Source organism: Bactrocera oleae, chromosome 3 (genome assembly GCF_042242935.1).
Source record: "Bactrocera oleae isolate idBacOlea1 chromosome 3, idBacOlea1, whole genome shotgun sequence".
In the NCBI taxonomy this organism is placed as follows: Eukaryota; Metazoa; Arthropoda; class Insecta; order Diptera; family Tephritidae; genus Bactrocera; species Bactrocera oleae.
The window spans coordinates 83,318,789-83,338,237 of record NC_091537.1 but is presented as its reverse complement, the minus strand read 5'-3'; the positions used below and the strand labels follow the sequence as shown (position 1 = coordinate 83,338,237).

The window sequence follows — 19,449 nt, the reverse complement described above, 5'->3', positions numbered from 1 at the left end:
TGCTTGGCGTAACCACCTAACAAGTCTTTGTCGCATTGCTTAGAGACAAAGGAACACTCCAGGCTTGGCTGGCCACCTTTGTTAGTTCGCCCATTCTGTTTTGGCGTTTCAAATCGCTTAAGCACTTATAGTGTTACACAAAAAGAAGAAGAACTTTATTTTTTTATAGCAAGTTAACTAGTAATTTGAAACTTCTGCATTAGTCTAAGCAGTTTATTTGTTCAAGTAATAAATTATATTGTATTTGCTATTTATTTTGAACGTGCCACACCAACGCCAGCTCACTTCCCACGAGTACTCATTTCCATGTTGATAACTACATTTTTTGACTACGTGTCTAACTATAGATCTAAGCGCCTCAATTGTTTTTAATGTTCACTTATGCTATGTTATGTTATGTTTGAATAAATAGCCAAAGCAAATACGCGTGCATAAAAAACAAACGGAACTTTATCTATTGATTTAAAAGAGAAATATTACATTAATTGACGTTAACACCCAAACCCCGGACATATGATACGCGCGCTAAGTAGCGCCCCACACCAACAACATGCCGGCTTATACGATACACTCGCTAATTTACGAAAGGCGGGTCGAATTATATGCTTAATAGTTATTGTTGTTGTTGCTGTTTTCGTTATTCATTTTTTCGCGCTTTACTGTTTTTTTCGGCCCACAGCTTGTTTGATACTAGCCCTGCGCGCCTTGTAATGCCGTCAGCGCTTGGTACCCTCTATTGGCATTTTCATTACCGCTTCCCATAATGCGTTTCCAATTTTACACACACACACACACACGCCCATTTTGCCCATTTCCCATGGTGTGTGCACACCTTAACGCCTCAAAAACCTCTCGAAACTCAATTGGCATACATGGTGGTGGTAATTTTGTACCCTCTTAATCAATTAAGTCATCGTCATCGTCGTCACAATTGGTGTTTGTTTTCGCATTCTGCTTGTGTATTTGTTGTTGCACACGTACCTCTCGACTCATCGCGGGAGCATGTACAAATATTGCTCATAGTTATCTGTATGGGCTCATTGTCTTGGTATTGACTTTTTATTGTCGTGTGTTTTTTGTTATTTTTATTTGTGCCTTCACTTAGTACCGTTGCATTTTTATTCCCTGCACAGGGTATATTAAGTTTCCCACAAAGTTCGTAACACCCAGATATGTCGAAGACCCTATAAAATAAATGATCAGTGTGAAGAGTCATCAAGAAAATCTCCGAAGAAATTGTTCTGAGCGGACCACTATAGCATATAGCTGCCATACAAACTGTCCGATCAAAATCGAGTTCTTATGAAAAAACTTAAACCTGTGAAGGGTATTATTGATGCGGAACCGAAGTCAATGTTTTTTCTTGTTTTAATTCTTATTTGGTTATTATTGCTTTTGTTGTTGTTTACGAAATCAACACGTGTCTTTGTATACTTTTCCCATTGTATTGTATAATATTGGTGGCTTACTTTATTTTTGTGCTCGAACTGCAGGCGGGCCATCCCTTGTCATCTGAGCCCATCTTGCCAACTTTTTATGCCGATAATCAATCGGCGGGCCATCAACAACGTACGCTCGGTGTGCAGCTAATTAAGTTGTACCCAACTGCAATGTCTACTAAATTATTTCATTAAACAAAGAAACGGAAAGAAGACATGAATAAAGTGCGTTATAATTGAATAAAAAAAAACTGTCATAAGCGCGCCTGAAAATAGATTGCACTTAACGTTGTTATTTTTTTGTTTTTACTTGTATCAAATATTGTAATCTTGTGCTTAATAATGTAATCTTGTTACATCAGTAGGTTTCTATTGAAATTTATAGGATTTATTATTGACGCTCTAATACTTAGTTTGTAATCCAAGCACACCATTGAAAAGCCGGAGTTCATTTTTAATTTATTTTAGGCGAAACGTTATTAGAACTTCGCTTGTGCATATTAACTAGCTTGCATTATGGTGATCTCTTCCCAATTTTTTATTGCTTATTGAAAATTTATGAATATACGAGTATTCGATTACACTTCCAATACAAAGCCTATGAACGCAGATCATTGTCTACTTTTGAGCGCGGCGCTATAAAAATGTTAGAAAATATCTACAAACCATGAGCAAAAACAACAAATTTCAATAATACAAAAAGCGAAATTTCGTGACTTAAAGTACGGGATCCGGAAGTGTTTGCGATATATATTCGGGATCGAGATTGGGTGTTCACTTTCAAGCAATATATTTAAAATTTATGAGTATATTCCATCACACTTTTGATATTACGAGATACTTCGTGAATCATTGCATACTTTTGAGCGCGTCGCTGACACAAAAGAGATTAGAAGCAAATCTAATAATGTTCAGAAAATAACTGCTGTAAACGAGTAAAAAATTTAAGTTAAATAATAAAAAATTCAAAATTTCGGAACTTAATAAAGAGAATCCTGAAATTTTCGTGAAATATTTTTGATTATTGCCTACTTTTAAGCGCGACGCTGACAGAAAAATAGATTAGCACAGAAATAATAATGTCTAGAAAATAACTTCAAACCACGAGCAAAAACAACAAATTTAAAATAAACTTCGAAATTTCAGCATTTAATATACGGGATCCCGAAATTTTTGTGATATATTTTTCCGATCGGGATTGGGTATTTATTTTTGATTATTATGGTCTCATGCCGAATACAGCAAAACAATAATTATTTTCAATCTTGGTTCAGTATTGCATACTTACGAGCGCCGCGCTATCTGTTTGCAATCGCAGTTGCAAATACAGCAAGAGTTTAAAATGAATTTTAAATTGTGTTTAAATGTTATTGTAGACTATAAAAACTCAAATATAACTTTATTTTAGAATTAGATAATAGTTAATAGCGAATAGCAAAATCCATGATCCTGAATATTTTCAGATATTGCATGATTTATGTTGATTTAATTTCGATTTAATATACATACAAATATGTAATATGGCCTGCTATCTATTCACTGTATTCTGAATATCGGCATAAAACATGAAATTCTATAAAAATCAGTTGTTGATAAAAGATGACATCTAGGAGATACAAAAAAACTTCCGAGCTGCACTGTTTCAAGATATCTATCTCAGGAAACATTGCAGCGGTTCTTGAAAAGGTGTCAAACATAAAAATGTAAAAATCAGAAGACGTTCCTAACTGTTCATAGTACCAGAATGAAAAAATCGTGTAATGAAACTATAATGCGGCAATTTTGTCTAGAGAAAAAATATTTCTTTAACTGTGTCTCGTAATTCATTTAATATTCACAAGTAGGTAGCAAACGATTTCCGGTTCTGCCGCTCTACTTGAAGCTAAAATTACAAACGCACCATTAATTCCTTTTTTTTAAATTGATTGCCTTCCCTGTCTCTAACCACCAATGATTGATTTCTGGCACTGTCGCAAAATTTTCGCAAACATCAATCAATAAACTTGTTTTTCAAGATTTTTAAGGCACGTGCGTTTTTTCAGGTGCGGCGAAACTCAGCTGCGCGAAATCTTAAAATGAAAAATTGCAATTGCAAAATTTAATTGAATAAAGATTGACGGAAGTTGGCAGCAAATAATTTACGTAAATTAAAAAAAATATTGAAGTGAAGCTCTCATCTGGATATATCTGTCATTAATCAAGGCACCGCAGTAAGGAAACATAGCAGAGGGCTCAGTTATTGGTTCTCAAGTTCATCTTTCCTCGATATTGCCGCCAGGCTGTTATACATACCATATATCATAAAACGAATTCGCTGGTATTTTGTTCTTCTCTAATTCGGTGGGATTTGAGTGAGATACAACGACGCGAACAAGCAGTTCTCGTTGATTGTTTCACAGATTTGAGTTCGGAAAACATCTGATTTTTAAATAAGACGATTCCAGAGCTACAATAATTGAGCCACATTGAGTTTCCTAAACTAATCAGGCCACTTCAGAGTCGGATTAGATCAGTTTCACGTTCTTATAGCTCCAACCTTCATTGTAACTGATTTCAGTTTAAGTGTGTACATATAAAGAACCATTCTTCGATAATTTTCCTACCTTGAGGCTATTCAATCAGATATTGCAGTTTAATCATCCTGCTTATATATGGTATATAAATTTTATATATACTTGTATCTCTCACAGTTCTTATATCTGTATATCGATATTATCATAGCTGTCTCTACACAGTCTAATTTAGATTCATCTTCTCCGGTATTCTTTTTCGGGGCTCAAGATCTTCTCTGTGCTCCATTTTAGAACTGTTAATCTGAATGCTGAAAGCATTAATAGAGGGTATTTTTTCAAGCGTATTGTTTTCAATAAGGCTATACCTTTTTCGGTTATAGTCAAACAAGAACCGATATTGTTGAGCTAAATGCTACTCAGTAATTTGAAAGAGGAGCATAAAAGCTTTTAATTAAATTTAAGGAAGTGCTATGAAAGATTTCACTTTATAATGTACTCAATATATGACGGGTACTTCTTTAGACTTGTGGTTTTCCATAAGGCTATACTTTTTTCGGAGTTGTTTTTTTCACAGCTGTTACTTGATTTATACTCAGTAAATTATGCCATTTCATAATGAACAGACTTACTGCGACTGCGTCCAATACTCGGTTGACATAATCGCTCAGCAGAGTCGGTAATTCGTGCAGTCGTAGACCCGTTTTGCACCACGTTTACTCTAGTGCATAATACTCATCCTTAAAAAAGCTGTTCAGTGCGCACCGAAGACGGTATTGTTGCTGTGAAGCAGAGTATTGAAGACCCGTATGAGTCTATCCGCCATCGCACGCAGCAATTGGAAGATTTTGTGAAATTATCTTGGTTTGCTTACAAAGTCCAACTCGCGCAAGAACTGAAACCGAACAACCAGCAAGCGTGTCGCATGTTCGGTGAGTGGGCTCAGAACGAGATGGCCACCGATCCCGATTTGATGATAATCCATAAACCATTTTGGAGACGCCTTTACATTCTCAAAAAGTCACAGTTTGGTGTGCTTTATGGGCAAAAGGAATGGTTTATACTTCTTCAAAAATGTACATAGGTACAACCAACGATGCAATAAATTTATTGAAGGAATTTCCACGTAGATAAGCTCGAGAAAATTACCATTGTGGAAGGGAATATTCGGCGGGATATTGCTGACGTATGGCCCCAATTGCTGCAAAAAGTGGTTGAAAATTGGTCCTCTCCGCTGGAATTTATTCGAGTCAGCCGCCGTGATCACTTGCCAGAAAACCTTTTTGAAACTGCATGTCAAACCCTTATCTTAATAATAAAGTAAAATTCTTGGCCATAACATTAAGTTATACCCGTTTTATTTCTTCTTAAAAACCACATGTCTAAATATCAAACCTCTCCTTTTCTCCTGGAAAACGAATTTAACTTAAATTTTTTTGCTGCAGTTGAGTAACGAGCAGGAGGTTAACAATTTCGCAAATTGTTCCGCAAGAAAAATATTTGGTCTGACAAATAAGCTTGGCAGCTAAGTCTGACAGCTGGCAAAAATACAACTCTGCCGTTTACCTAACTGTTTAATATCATGCAATTAAATGAAATAGTACTTGTGATCCCTCTTAAGCCTTGTATTGTATATTAAATGTTTGTCTTAAGGTTAAAAAATATATACGTATATACTTCTTTATTTAATTGTATTCTTAACTTCTTTTGCACGAAAAAAATTTGTAGAAGTATGTATTTCTTATTTCCTTGCAACTTTCCTTTTTTTATTACAAAACAAAAATAATTATATGTATTTGTCTTTTTTAATTTCAGGCAACCATTATTCGACTGATTAACTACAACAATTTTTCAGAATAACAACAAAAAAAACGGCAATTAAAATTTGAGAACGAAACGAGTGTCAAAAAAATGCGGTGAGTACAAAAAAAATTATTCATAGCCACAATTTGTCTGAGTGACTGAATTTTTTTTTTAATTTTTGTATAAAAACATATACTATATGCATATATTTGTTTTCTGACTTTTGAACACGAAAGGGTTGCTCTTTGCATAAGTATCTAGTTTTTTTCTGATTCTTCTAGCTCGGCGAATGTTATGCGCTTCATTACATATTCACGACGTGTCCGCTGTCTGTCGGTCCGTTTTGCGAATTTCATTTAAGGACATCATTTTTTAAAATGTTAACTGTCACACTGTTAAGGAGATATTAGAAAAACAAGATAAATGATTTAGTAACAAGCAATGGGGCGGGTGGCAATTGAGTGAAAGTGGGCTTAGCCGCTACAGGAAAAATTCAAAAAACGAAATGATAAAAAAGAAGAAACAATTTGAACAAAACTAGTAGCAATAAATAGAAAATACAAAAAAAAATTGAAAAACTGAAAGGATAAAGGTTGACACTTACATTTAACAGCATATTAACCAAATGAGCGCAGAACGTGCGTGACAAAAGGTAACAACACTGTGGCAGCCCTTTCCCTGTCATTTATATGTATGTAAAGTTAGTTGTATTAGGTCTCCATTATTTTTTGTATTAAATTAAAGGTTTTATTTAGCATAGTTAAAATGACCCGTCTTATGCCAAATATGCACCGGTTTGTGCGATAACTTGTTGCCATTTTTAAGGTAATTTCATAATGCCACTCTCATAGAAACCATTGTCTCAATTGGCAAAAAACTGGAGCAGTCGATTTTCACAAGCTTCTCTTGAGGCGAATTTAGCATCAGCAAAAAAAATTGCAATAGACAGAAACAAGTAGTAATTAAGTCCGAACTATAAGGTGGATGCATAAGAATCTCCCAACCAAGCTTTCGGAGCTTCTGCCGTGTCACTATCAATTTGTATGGCCTGGCGTTGTCCTGATGGAACATAATTCCTTTCTTAATGGCCAAAACGGAGCGCTTTACGGCGATTACTTCCTACCAACGGTCCAATTATTGATAGTACAGGTCCGAGTTAAGAGTTTGGCCGTAGGAGAAAAGCTCATAGTAACTGATTCCCTGTCAATTTCACTAAACACATATGAAAATCTCTCTAACCTCAATCCTGGCCTAGTTACCGTTAGCGCCGGCTCCCCGCGTTTGGATAACCGTTTCCATCTGAAGACGTTGTTGTAACAATAGTATGGAAACTAACCCCTGTCACGCCCAGAATGCTTTTCGTAAATACGCATAAAACAATAACGCTGTTACCAATCAAGCAGCGAAACATAAATTTGAAAAAAATACTAAAGGAACTTGATAGGACTCATACAACGGTTAACAATAAACTACTAAAAGTGTGATAAATCAATAATTAAATATGTCAAACACATTCAATTTTACGCCCGGGATGGCACAAGAGGGAGCCGGTGTCAAAATTGTATGATGGGCATGGCCCACCATTAGGTGAAATCTCATATCTCAGTACCTACTCAACCATTTTCAACCAAATTCGGTAGCTGACTTAATCCTGGCATTCCCATGTTACGAAATCGGACTACAACCACGTCTACTTTCTATATAAAATAACTTCAAATTCCATCTGATTATCTCACTTCCAGCATACAAATTAAGCACCCGTGAATATATCGGGTTAAAAATTTAGAGAAATAGTGCCGATACGCAATCTACAATATAAATTGTAAAACTCGGACCATAAATGTTTATGCTCCCAGATACCGAATTTGTGGACCCCAGCACCTATGGGTAACATTTTACTTCAAATACCGGTCAACGTGTGAAATATACTATTGATTCGCAAAGAATCCTTTTCTGATTATAGTATGTCTGTATGTCAAAACTAGATTGAATCGGGTCAATACTTCTCTTAGCCCCCATATACCTAATATAAAGACTTTCGAACTTCCGGTTGACTTTATATCGCATAAATCGTTTCATAAGCGAGCTGTCTTAATAAAATTGAGTGTACATGTTTTTACAATAACGTTGCATCTTGGTGCCACAAATGGATAAAATCGGTTAAAAACTTGCCCCCATATAACTAATATTAAGTTTTAGAAACATTCCGTTGACTTTACTCCTTATATGCAGGTTTGTTGAAAAGTTTCTACTCTCGAAATAAAAAAATAATGTTTTTGGTACAACATTTTTTTAAATTCAATACAATCTCCCTTTACTTCAATACACTTATTCCAATGATCCTCCAACAATTTTATGCCATTCCTATACCCGCCTACGGCTGTAGTAGCTTCTTCGTTCGACGAAAAACGCTTTCCACGAAGGAATTGTTTCAGGTATCTGAAGAGATAATAGTCGCTGGGAGCCAAATCTGGTAAATACGGTGGATGCTCGAGCCATTCGTACTTTAATTCATTGAATTTTGTCAGTGTAGAAACACCTTTTTTGAGCAGGTGCATTGTCTTGATGAAAAATGATTTTTTGTGCTGCAAACCAGGTCTTTTCTCACAAATTTTTTCATCCTGCTGATCCAAAAGGTTGCAATATTGTTCAGAGTTGATTGTTTTACCTTTCTGCAGATAATCCATCAACAAAACTTGTTTGGCATCCCAAAAAACTGATGCTATAACGCTGATCCTTGTGACTTCACCTGCTTTGGAGCTGAGCAACCAGCTTCAGTCCACTGTTAACGTTCTTGTTTCAAATTTGAATCTTGGTGGTAGATCCAAGTCTCATCCGTAGCTATAAAACGTCGCAAGAAATCGGTTTAATTCTGCTGAATACGCTCCAAACTATGCTGGGAAATTTGTTTTCGATACAGTTTTTGTTGAATTGTTAACGTGTGCGGCACTAACTCTCCAAACAGCTTTTTCATATGTAATTCTCCATGTAAAATATGAAGTACTCATACGCCTGAGATGCCTATGGCATTAGAAATTTCACGCTTAGTCAAACTTGGGTCTTCACTAACAATATTATGAACTTTCTTAATGATTTCTGCTGTAGTTACGGCTTTTGGTCGTTCTTCGCGTGGATCGTCCTCAAGCCTAGTACGATTACATGTAATTTCACCAGCCCAAAACTCAACGGTGCGTTTTTAGGGTGAGCACTCCTCATACACTTCTAACATTTCTTCATAAATTTGCTTTGCTTTAAACCTTTCAAAACAAAGAATCTAATAACCGCGCGATATTAAATTTTTTTCATATTAAAAAAATACTCTGACACGTCAACTTCAAATGGCTTTTATACAAAGAATTAATTGACAGAATGTCTTGTAACTTTGCATGTCTCACGACAGATGTATCAACTTGAGAAAAAAAATTTTTGAGCTAGTAGTGCTATTTCTTGGTGAGAGCCGACACTTTTCAACCAACCTGTATATTATTGTTGATGGCTTATTAGGTACCTTAATGAAACAGATAAAATCGGTTTTTTGATGGCTCACATATTGACCGCAATATGGTGTATTATCGGTCAATATGTGAGCTATTAAAGTAAAATTAAGTGAACGTATAATATTGCATATACTATAATATAATTTATTGCTGAAAATGTGTGAAATATCACCACAGCTCCTATATACTCCTTATAATGATTTTCATTATTCTAGCAGGCTCTATACATGAATATGTCGGTTCGTGTGTGAGTTATCTTTTTAAAATTGCTTCAGAACATGTTTTCGAATATTGATGCAATCACTCCATATCGTCTTCTAGCCCCAATTTACCTGATTTATGACATTTAAGTATATTTATTTCATATAAATTTTTTCTGATGCTCAATCGCAATTCATATTTTAACCGAAATGCAGTCATTAACTTTTGTTGTTGTTACAATTTCTTTATATATTCACTGATCATAACAATTCATTGTCGCAATTTATAGCCGACCACGAGCCTTTAAACAAACATACAGGCATGCATATCCTTAAAGTAAACTCCCGGTGGGTATCATGTTGTTAGTTTACGAGTCGTTGACGAAGTATTAAGTATTAAGTATATGAATGCATTCAATTGGAAAACCACTATTTGGACATATGTTGGCATTGTTTACGCTCCTGGCGTTTAAATACCGCACAAGCAGGGGTCATAGGGTGACTTACACCACAAAGATACTAAAACACACACACATATAACATGCCTAAAATTTTACTTATGAAAACCTACCGCCTTTCTGCCTGCTTTTCTATGCATATAATATTATATTATATGTTGTTGCTCATGTTGTTGTTGTGCACGTTAATAAATCGCTGTGTGTTGTAGAAAATTAAGTGAACAATGTTGTACGTCGGTCGGTCGTAGTTGTTGTGACAGATGGTAGGTGACTGCTTGCTGCATTGATGATTAGGCGACTTTTTGGTTTTTATATACCGTTATTTATTTGCTTTGCGGACAGAAAAGTTGACTATTTGATTTTCATTCATTGTACAATATTTGGTTGAATTAATTTGTAAAAGTACGGTTGAGGATTGTTTAAAAGTTATACTTAGTGTTGTATATATGATACCTTAGTACAATACATGGGTACTAAGACCTAGTGCTCGCCAGCAAGTAGTTTCCAGAACTTTTCTGGCGTTACTTCCAAAGAGCTTACGAAACCCCAATAGCTTGTAGCTTAGACTTTGGACGCTAAAAAAGATTGTATGTAATATTTTGAATCCGGTTTTTGAAGAGTACACACTTGAGATATTGCACAGTACTAGAAATAAGACCAGTATTTTTCTGTAGTGCAAAGTTTAGAGCCATCAGAAATCTCTTACAACGACTTGATTATGTTAGGTTCGATGGCAGACCCTTAAGCTTGGAATCACACTTGGACTATTATATGCAGTTATATTCCCAGCTTTAACAGCTAGCATACGGTAAGATTCTCAACTTTACATCGTGGATGCCGATATGGCAATGACTTTTAGAATCCTCACAACTAGGAAGAGGCTAGCCTTACTGAAGGCAAAGAGCACACTGGATCTCTTGCAATCGACCTTGGCACAAAAGGATCTTGCGACAGCGTAAGGACTTACGATAGCTCAGCATGATCAAGCTCCCGGAGCACCGAGCTCTTCCCATTTTACTGATAGTGGGGCTTGGGTGCCTATCCTAGCCAGCTCGTCAGCTTTGCAATTACAAGCAATTCCGCTGTGGCCTGGCACCCATACTAGTCTTATCAAAAGGTGACTCGATGACATTGATAACGCGATTTGGCATTCCTTAACCAGGCTTGAACGCACGGCAGAACTATATCTTCTCCATGGTAGAGCTGTCATCCTGTTTGATTTCAACTTAGTTTAAAAAGTATTGTAGTAGAACATTCTTATAAATAATACCTGTCGAAAAGATTTGTTACTCGCACTTCAATAAATATCTTCTTGAGAATTTGTCTCAAATTTAGTAATGTCCCTAAACAGGAGAACTAATATTGTAGTCGAAAACACTTTAAAAATATTTTTCAGTAGTTTATCATTCAGACTTTGCCTAAGAGTAAATTTAATGTGTCTTACGGAAGCGTAGAAGTAATGTTGACTAAAATAGCATGACAGATATCCTTATTACACAATTATCGGCCAAATGCATGACACACGCCCCCTTGGGCAATGCTTAAGAGTGGAAAGAGGCAACCGTGTGCCCAACTTATAGTTTGGAGAGGGTTGTTAACAAATAAAGGACATCAGCCACACCTGTTTACCAAGTGGTAGCGAATTATGCATACTTATAGGCGCTTGACATTGCATGCGTTTAATGCCTTCCTTGATTTGCTTGTAAAGCTTGTAAACGAAAATGTATTGCCATGAAATTATGAATTATTGCTAACCTAACAGACTAAACAAACAAATCGTCAACATTGTGTGCATATCGCCTCACATTTTTTTTATTCAAATCCTGCGGGTAGGCAATATATACTCAGGGTCATTAAAATGTCGTGGCATGAAACAAGTTTCGAACTAAATTGAAGAAAATCAAACAAAATCAAGCTAAGCGAAATAGTATATTTTTTGAAATGCATACGAAGTATAATAATATATACAGGATTGCTTTGTGTCGTTTTCGTTTTTTATTGTTGCAACGATAAAGCGCGAGTAATCGTTAGAGCAGTGCTTCTTAAGCTTATATAAACAGTTTTCATTTATTCTATAAGTATTCTATAAATATACATTTAATAGTAAATATGCGAAAAGCAACATTTCGACAACAACTATATACTTTTGAGATACATATTAGCATAACTATGGAATCTTAACTGAAATTTAGAGGTTGCATTAAATATAGCACAAGAATTCTCACTGCCATATTAATGACTCGGCCAACCTTGGACAGTTGGAAAACATGTAGCTGTAGTTTTTTAGTCGAATCACTATTGGGAGACAGTAACCATAGAAGTTATTTGGACTCTAGATTAAATGTTTGACATATACCAAAATCATTCTATAATACGAGTATAATGTCGCTCATTCTGAGATCATATCTTACTCAAACAAATTGACCGACAATAAAATATTATATTCTACAACGAAATTCATAAAAGTTTAACCTTGGAAGCTAATTAAGGAAAGTTTCAAAGAGATTAAACTGCTAGAATGTATATCGAAGACGTTTTTCCAACACGTGCGGATTTCTCCCTCAAGTAGTATATAAGGAATATATTAGAACCCTGAAGTCGTTAACAAGTGATAACATTCCCATGATGGAACACAATTCGGCCTCTGTTGATCAATCTTCTGGATGAGTGCTGCATTCAAGCGGGCCAGTTGTTGGCAGTAGAGGGCCGAATTGAGCGTTTGGCCATAGGGGAGCAGCTCGTAGTAGATGATTCCTTGCCAATCGCACCAAACACACAGCAAAACCTTCCTCGCCGTCAATCCGGTCTTGGCCACCGTCTGGGCCGACGGATATATATATATATTCTTCAAGGGTTTGTGGTAAGTTTCGAAGCAGAACTTGAGAACTATATCTTTGTGGGTGTAGTCGACGTGTAAACGTGTTCATTGTCATGCCCGCGAAATTCCAATAAGCGTAAAACTATCGAGGGCTATTACTAGGCCAGAAAATAAGATTAAGAGTCAAAATCTTCTGTTCACATTTTTTGAAAAACGTGCTTGGCTCTCTCTCTAATAGGTTAAATGTCCCTCTAGCTCTTGCTAATACACTGTTAAAAAGGTCGTAATCAAATGATAACCATGCCCATATAACGGTTATGTGGAAAAATACTAAAAGTGCGATGACTCACTAAATAAATACGTTTCATTTCACAGACAAAATTCAAAATTTGTAATACTCTATGAACAGAAATGAAATCGGTTTAGAACTTGGTCCCAACCCCATAATTATATCATAATGATTTCTAATTCTCTTGCTGGCTTTTTCCTCCTTTCCGCAATATATTAAGTTTAGAATCTTCTTCTGAGTTTTTAACACATATGGTATTACTTATGATTTAATGAGGTTGATTTCAATATAGATATCGTGGACACAAAGAAACCGCTCTTAGCTTTTTATTACTTGATATACCCTGAACGGGGTATACTAAGTTTGCCACGAAACTTGTAACACTCCGAAGAAAACGTCGGAGACCCTATAAAATATATATATGGTACATATAAATATAAATAATAAGGTGGAGCGAAAGAAAATTTTTTTTTTTGCTTAGCCTGAGGGTCAAATTTGTAGATTACACAAATAGAAAATTTTCGAAAGAAAAAAATTTGTTTTCACAACTAAAGGCGGCCTACTCACTTTTAAAGTAAATTTCGAGTTTAAATTTTTTCTGGGCAAAAAAAAATTTTTTTGGTTACACTCCTCACATTTAAAAACTATCGAATTTGACGGTTTTTGACTCAAAATTTATTTTAACGCTTAAGGAAAGCATATTGTCGTTTATGACTTTTTTTTAAACTCCAATAATGACAACAAAATTTTTTTTTAAGTTGATAACTTTTATTTGGCCAGAAAGAGGACTCTCTCCTGCTTCTAGAACACTTATCAAAAATTTTTTACGATAAAAATTTTAACTCGAAACTTTACTTTAAAAGTCCGCCTCTAGATGTTAATAATTTTTTTTTCCAAAAATTTTCTTTTTTTTTTAATCTACAAATTTGACCCTCAGCCTAAGCAAAAAAAAATTTTTTTCGCTCCACCCTAATAAAGAATCAAGATGATGAGTTGAGTCGATTTAGCAATGTCTAACTGTAGTTCTCCCTTAATTTTTGAGATAGCGATCTGTTCCGATCCGATTTTGCACACGTACTTTCCTCCTCAAGAAGCTCATATGTCGAAATTGCAGATATCGGACCACTATAGGATTTAGCTGCCATACAAACTGAACAATCGTAATCAAGTGTTCGTATGGAAAAAGTTTACATTTGAAGAACTATCTCCACGTAATTTGGCATGCGTTATTGTTCAAGACAATAATGCCATTTTCAAAGAAATTGTGCTGATCGGATTGCTATAGCATATAGCTGCCATACTAAACTACGGAACGGAATCGAGTGTTTGTATGGAAAACTTTTTCTCGAGTTAACTTTTCCAAATTTGGTATGGAATTGACCGATCAAAACCAAGTTCGTCTAAGGAATCATTTGTATTTGAGAAGGGTATTATAGCTGTGGTGCAGGCGTAGTTAATGTTGTTTAATTGTTTTTATTATGCAGTAGACCTAGATATATATATATATTTTTTGCCTATCATAAATAACTAAAAAATTGCAACATAATTTTATTACGCTTGTTATATAGTGTTTCCACCCAACCTCATTGTTTACCTTCGCCGGGTTTTCGCTTAACCCACATGCACACACACACACTTACCTACAAACCGTGTTGTTCAAATATTTGTTGACATTTCTGGCCATTGGTATTACTATAATTAGTTGATTTCGAAAAATGCAGGTTGTTTCACTTTTCGTCTATGTTATTGTTGTTGTTGCTTGTTCATTTTGTCGCGCCAGTGTTGGCTTTCGTGTCAGTTCATCATGTCCTGTTTGCACCCATTTAAGCGACAGGCCAATAATTAGAGCATATGTACAAATGTATGGGTATGTGTGCGCTTTAAATGTAGGTGTATGTGTGTTTGTTATTTGTGACTGCAAATATTATATTTGTGCGTTAACCAGCTCATTTGCGTTAAAGTCGTGTGTTTGTCAGCGTTATCCGTCACTCTTCGTTTAGCTTCGTTTCGTTAGGTGGGAGTGTAAATGCGAATTAATCAGTTTGAAATAAATATTTGTGCAAACATACATATGACATACTTTTTTATATAATTTTTTTTTTTTTGATACCCGCACTTGGACCTTCCAGGTATAGGTTTGTATGCATGTAAGTCTGATTGACGTGACATTGTTGATGATGAAATACCATGTTTATTTTGGTGGAGTTAATTGAATGACATTTGGGCGGTATTTTGTAATGGATACCTAGCGCGCCTAAGCGCGTTGAACGGTAATTTCAGTTGTGCTGTATATGGGCAGCAGGTATTTACGACGGCAGTTAGTTAGGGTGTGTGAAAACTTCGTTGTAAAATATATTAAATAATTAAACTGAAGACTTGTGATGAATGGGAATGGGAAATTGGTTGGTAATCTTCAAGCAAGACAAACTCGAGTTTACGATAAACACGAGTTTAAGCAACGTTGAGCTTAACATATTTTTTTTTTTTATTTACGATGTTAACCTTAAAGACCGAAATTGTCAATAAACTCGAGTTTACGAGAAACACAAGTTTATGCAACTTTGAGTTTAACATAATTTTTTTCCATTTACGATGTTAACGCAAAAAATAGTTAGTTATGAGCCAAAAATATTAAACAGCGAGACCAAATTTTCCCATTGAGCACCCCAATTTTGTACCACGACGATGTTTCATCTTCTTAAACTTTCAAAAACATTGTATTTAGGCGAGTTTAGTACAAAAAATTTGTTTGATTAATATTGTATGAGTAATTTTGAAGTTGAAACACAAAAATTGTCAATAAACTCGAGTTTAAGCCACTAAGAGTTTAACATAAATTTTTTTATTCACGATGTTAATAGAGAAAACACTTGTAATAAGCCAAAACTAATGAACAGTGGTATAAAATTTTGGCCAAATTTGGTAACATGTCATGGACAGCGGGAAAAAATTTTATCATTAAGCGGTTTTGGACCTCGACGACGTTTCATCTCCTTAAACTCTGAAAACGGTTGTATTTTAGGCGAGTTTAGTAAAATCTGTGTTTTTGTATATTGCCTGAGTAGTTAATAAGTGTTCAATAAACTCGAGTTTACGATAAACACCAGCTTAAGCAACTTTGAATTTAACAAAATGTTGATATTATTTACGATGATAAAAGGCAAAACAGTTAGTAGTGCGTTAAAAATATTTAACAGCGGGACCAAATTTTTCCATCGTGTGGCCAAATTTTGTATCACGACGATGTTTCATCTGCTTAAACTCTCAGAAAGTTTGCATTTAAGGCTAGTTTACTAATTTTTTTGTTTTTTTAATATAATATTATGTGAGTAGTGTTTGACCTAAATATCAAAAATTTTCCATAAACTCGAGTTTAAGTAACTTTGAGTTTAATATAATATTTTTTTTTTACGATATTAATAGGCAAAACAGCATGTAATGTGCCAAAATTAATGATTATTTTGCTTAAACACCAAAATGCGCAATAAACTCGTATTTCGTGCATTTACCGATCTCGTATTTTCGGATCTATAGCTTAAATTAACATATACACATTATTTTAATTTCAATGTCAGTAAATTTAGTCGAACCTTCGCTAACGTGTTGAGCTCAGGTGGGAAGTTTTCGAAAAATATACACTAAGCGACGAATAACTGATCCATTTACTTCGATTCATAGTGTTCCTCTCCGGACCTTTTCCTAGCATATGCTTTACTATTTTAAAATAAGCTCAATACTGCTGGGAACAATGTTAGTAGAAAGAAAATCAAATTTCTAGAAAAATCACTCATTGTCTTAGCTCTGGGATTCGGTAGTCTTCGAGTAAAGCTAGTCAAAACTAACTAATACCTTTCTACCACTTTGAACCCCTTGTATAAAAATAAAGTGACCACATTTTAAAAATGTAAATACAAATATAATATAAGCTCGACAAATAAACCTTAGCTTAGTTAACTAGTTGCCTGGCTATCTCACAGTGAGTTGTGGACTTAAACCGCACACGAAACAAAAATTTTTTAAAATTATTATTTGTTTTATACTGACCGACTCTTCACTCGTTTGAAGTTAATTTCAGGATTTACAAAATTGAATTCAGCCTCTAAGATCTATTCGCGGTCAAAGTAGCAGGTAAAACAAAAGTTAACTCCCGGCGGTCAGAGCTATTTTCGAAATTTCGTTCGTCATTCAGTTGTGTTGATACAGAAATTGAAATAATGCCGAACTCTTTGAACTTGCTCTTTCGGATCTTTCAAAATCCATATGGATGAACAAAAAAGGTGACGATTAAAATGATACTTAAGTTCCAAAAGACTTTTCTATTGTACATTTCGATATACATAAAAAGAGATGTGCCAAGTAATGGAATTTTTCGTGCATAAATTCGAAGATTTTTTTAGAAAATATAATTTATTTAAAGTGGCGAAGGTTCAGAAAGACTATACCTCTGCACCTTAAAGTAAAATCAGTCGCTTAACAATTGAACAAAAAATCAAATGGAGTTAAGAATTAATGGAATACCAAAATCAAGTGGAGAGCTCATCTAAATCCCAGAAAAAGTTACTACTCGCCTTCCCTTCGTATGATGCTAATATTAATGAATTCAATTCTCTTGATCACTTTCGCTTTTCCCAATTCAATTAACTTGTTAAATATCTTATGAATTCTAGATATAAATTAGTGAAATAAGTCCTAAGCGTATACGTTCTCGATTCGAATGTACCTTTGCGTCTCTCACTAATTTATTGTCGTAAATCACGTAAATATCATAAATTAGCAACCAAGCAGCTAACGACATTGACCAAACGAATGCTGCACGGGATTCGCTTTCGCCGACGCCGTCCACAACTTCCTACGATTTTTCCGCCACACAACCAATGCGAACTGAGTCTTTGTCGCCGGTTGTGAACCTGTTTATTAGCTGCCTAATATACAATAATATTCATTGATGTTTGAGGGTAGAAAATTATTTCCATCCTTGGGGAATACTTAAGCCAAAGTAGTTAAGACTCACGAGTGCAGCAAAGTTGAGCGGTGTTGCGGCGCGTCCACTCGCCTATTTCGCGTCACATTCAATTCACCTAAAACGCCAAACAAATGTGACCTCTGCGCCGGAATACCAGCACCAGCCAGAGTAGCAGGCTCGATGACGGTCTTCGTAAGCAGCGACTGGGCGAAGGCGTTTTGAGCGGCATTGAATTACAATGCACGTCTCGGCTTTCAAGCGAAAATCTGCTGTCGCTTCGTTATATTCATTTGCTACAACAAAAACGCGATACAAATTCATAGCACTTAAAGGCTGATTGCAGGCGCAGAAGCTCCAGCTTCCATTTGGAATATGGAAGGGGTTGTTTGTTTGTCGGTGTGTCGCGCCGCATTGAGATAAATCACATTTGTGGACTGTAACAATCAGTTCAGTTTTTGTAGGTAATAATTTTTACTACATTTTGATTTTTATTAACGCAAAGTGATTGGTGTTGTGTTCGCCGTGGCCGTGGAAATATGAAACATGTAGTACAATGAGCTTAACTCGAGTGGCTTAAGGCAGGAACCACTTACATACATACGTGTGTGTTGGAGTGAGCGTGTGGAAAGCGCATTTGGTTGTGCCACATCAAATAGTCTATCCAATTATGACTGATTTGTAAACTGAGCGCGAAGTTTTATTCAAAAGTTTTTGTTTTCAAATGATATGTGTCAAGTACGTGAGGGAAAATCAGTACAAGATGAACTCATATATTCGTGTTTACTGTTGAGCGGGCCTTTGATTTGTGGCCACAGTTAACTCCAAGCGTCTTTTATGAGCAGATTTTCTAATTCCATATCAACGGTTGGCTTAATATCTCGTAAAACTTCGAAGATAATTGATCAAAACTCTAGGCTTCCTTTATGACACTTTTTCTGTAATAATATCAATGATTGGCTTAAGATCTGGCAAAACTCGGAAGATTATCGGTTAAAACGGTTAACTCTAGGCGTATTTTATTGAACTTTTTCAGTGCTAATATCAATGGTTGACTTAAGATCTGAAAAATCTCCGAAGATAGTAGTCGTTTTTTTACTATTTTTTAGTTATTTTTGGACCTGGTTTCCAGAATATGTTATTCTTCCATTAGTCTAAAACACCAAGCAAAATACCATTGTTTTTGATGACAACCTCTTCTCATAGGTTAAAAAGAGTGACTTCTCACCTTCAACTGGTTCTTTTCGATGTTTCGTAGGGTCTATAGCTATTGTGTTAGTTCCGATTAGATTACATTAGATTCGATGGATTCGATCGGAATATATTATATTTGATTACAATAAATTAGGCTAGATTGGGTTAGTTTAGACTAGTCAAGGTTATATTGGACAACATTCGATCAAATTATACTGAAATCTTCAAATATGGAAAGTTGAGATCTGATGGACGATAATACAAATATCTCAAGTAAGTAT

The 19,449-nt window shown here is 35.3% G+C and overlaps 1 long non-coding RNA gene across 2 annotated transcripts in view; it reads left to right on the top strand.

Annotated features, from left to right (window-relative positions):
- The window catches only part of LOC118682297 (uncharacterized), a 69,473-nt gene that overhangs the window by 17,730 nt on the left and 32,294 nt on the right, over positions 1-19,449 (top strand). For both annotated transcript variants that reach the window (XR_011395509.1, XR_011395510.1), the window contains exon 2: positions 5,765-5,865. This is a non-coding gene — a long non-coding RNA (uncharacterized lncRNA). The remainder of the gene's footprint in view (positions 1-5,764; positions 5,866-19,449) is intronic.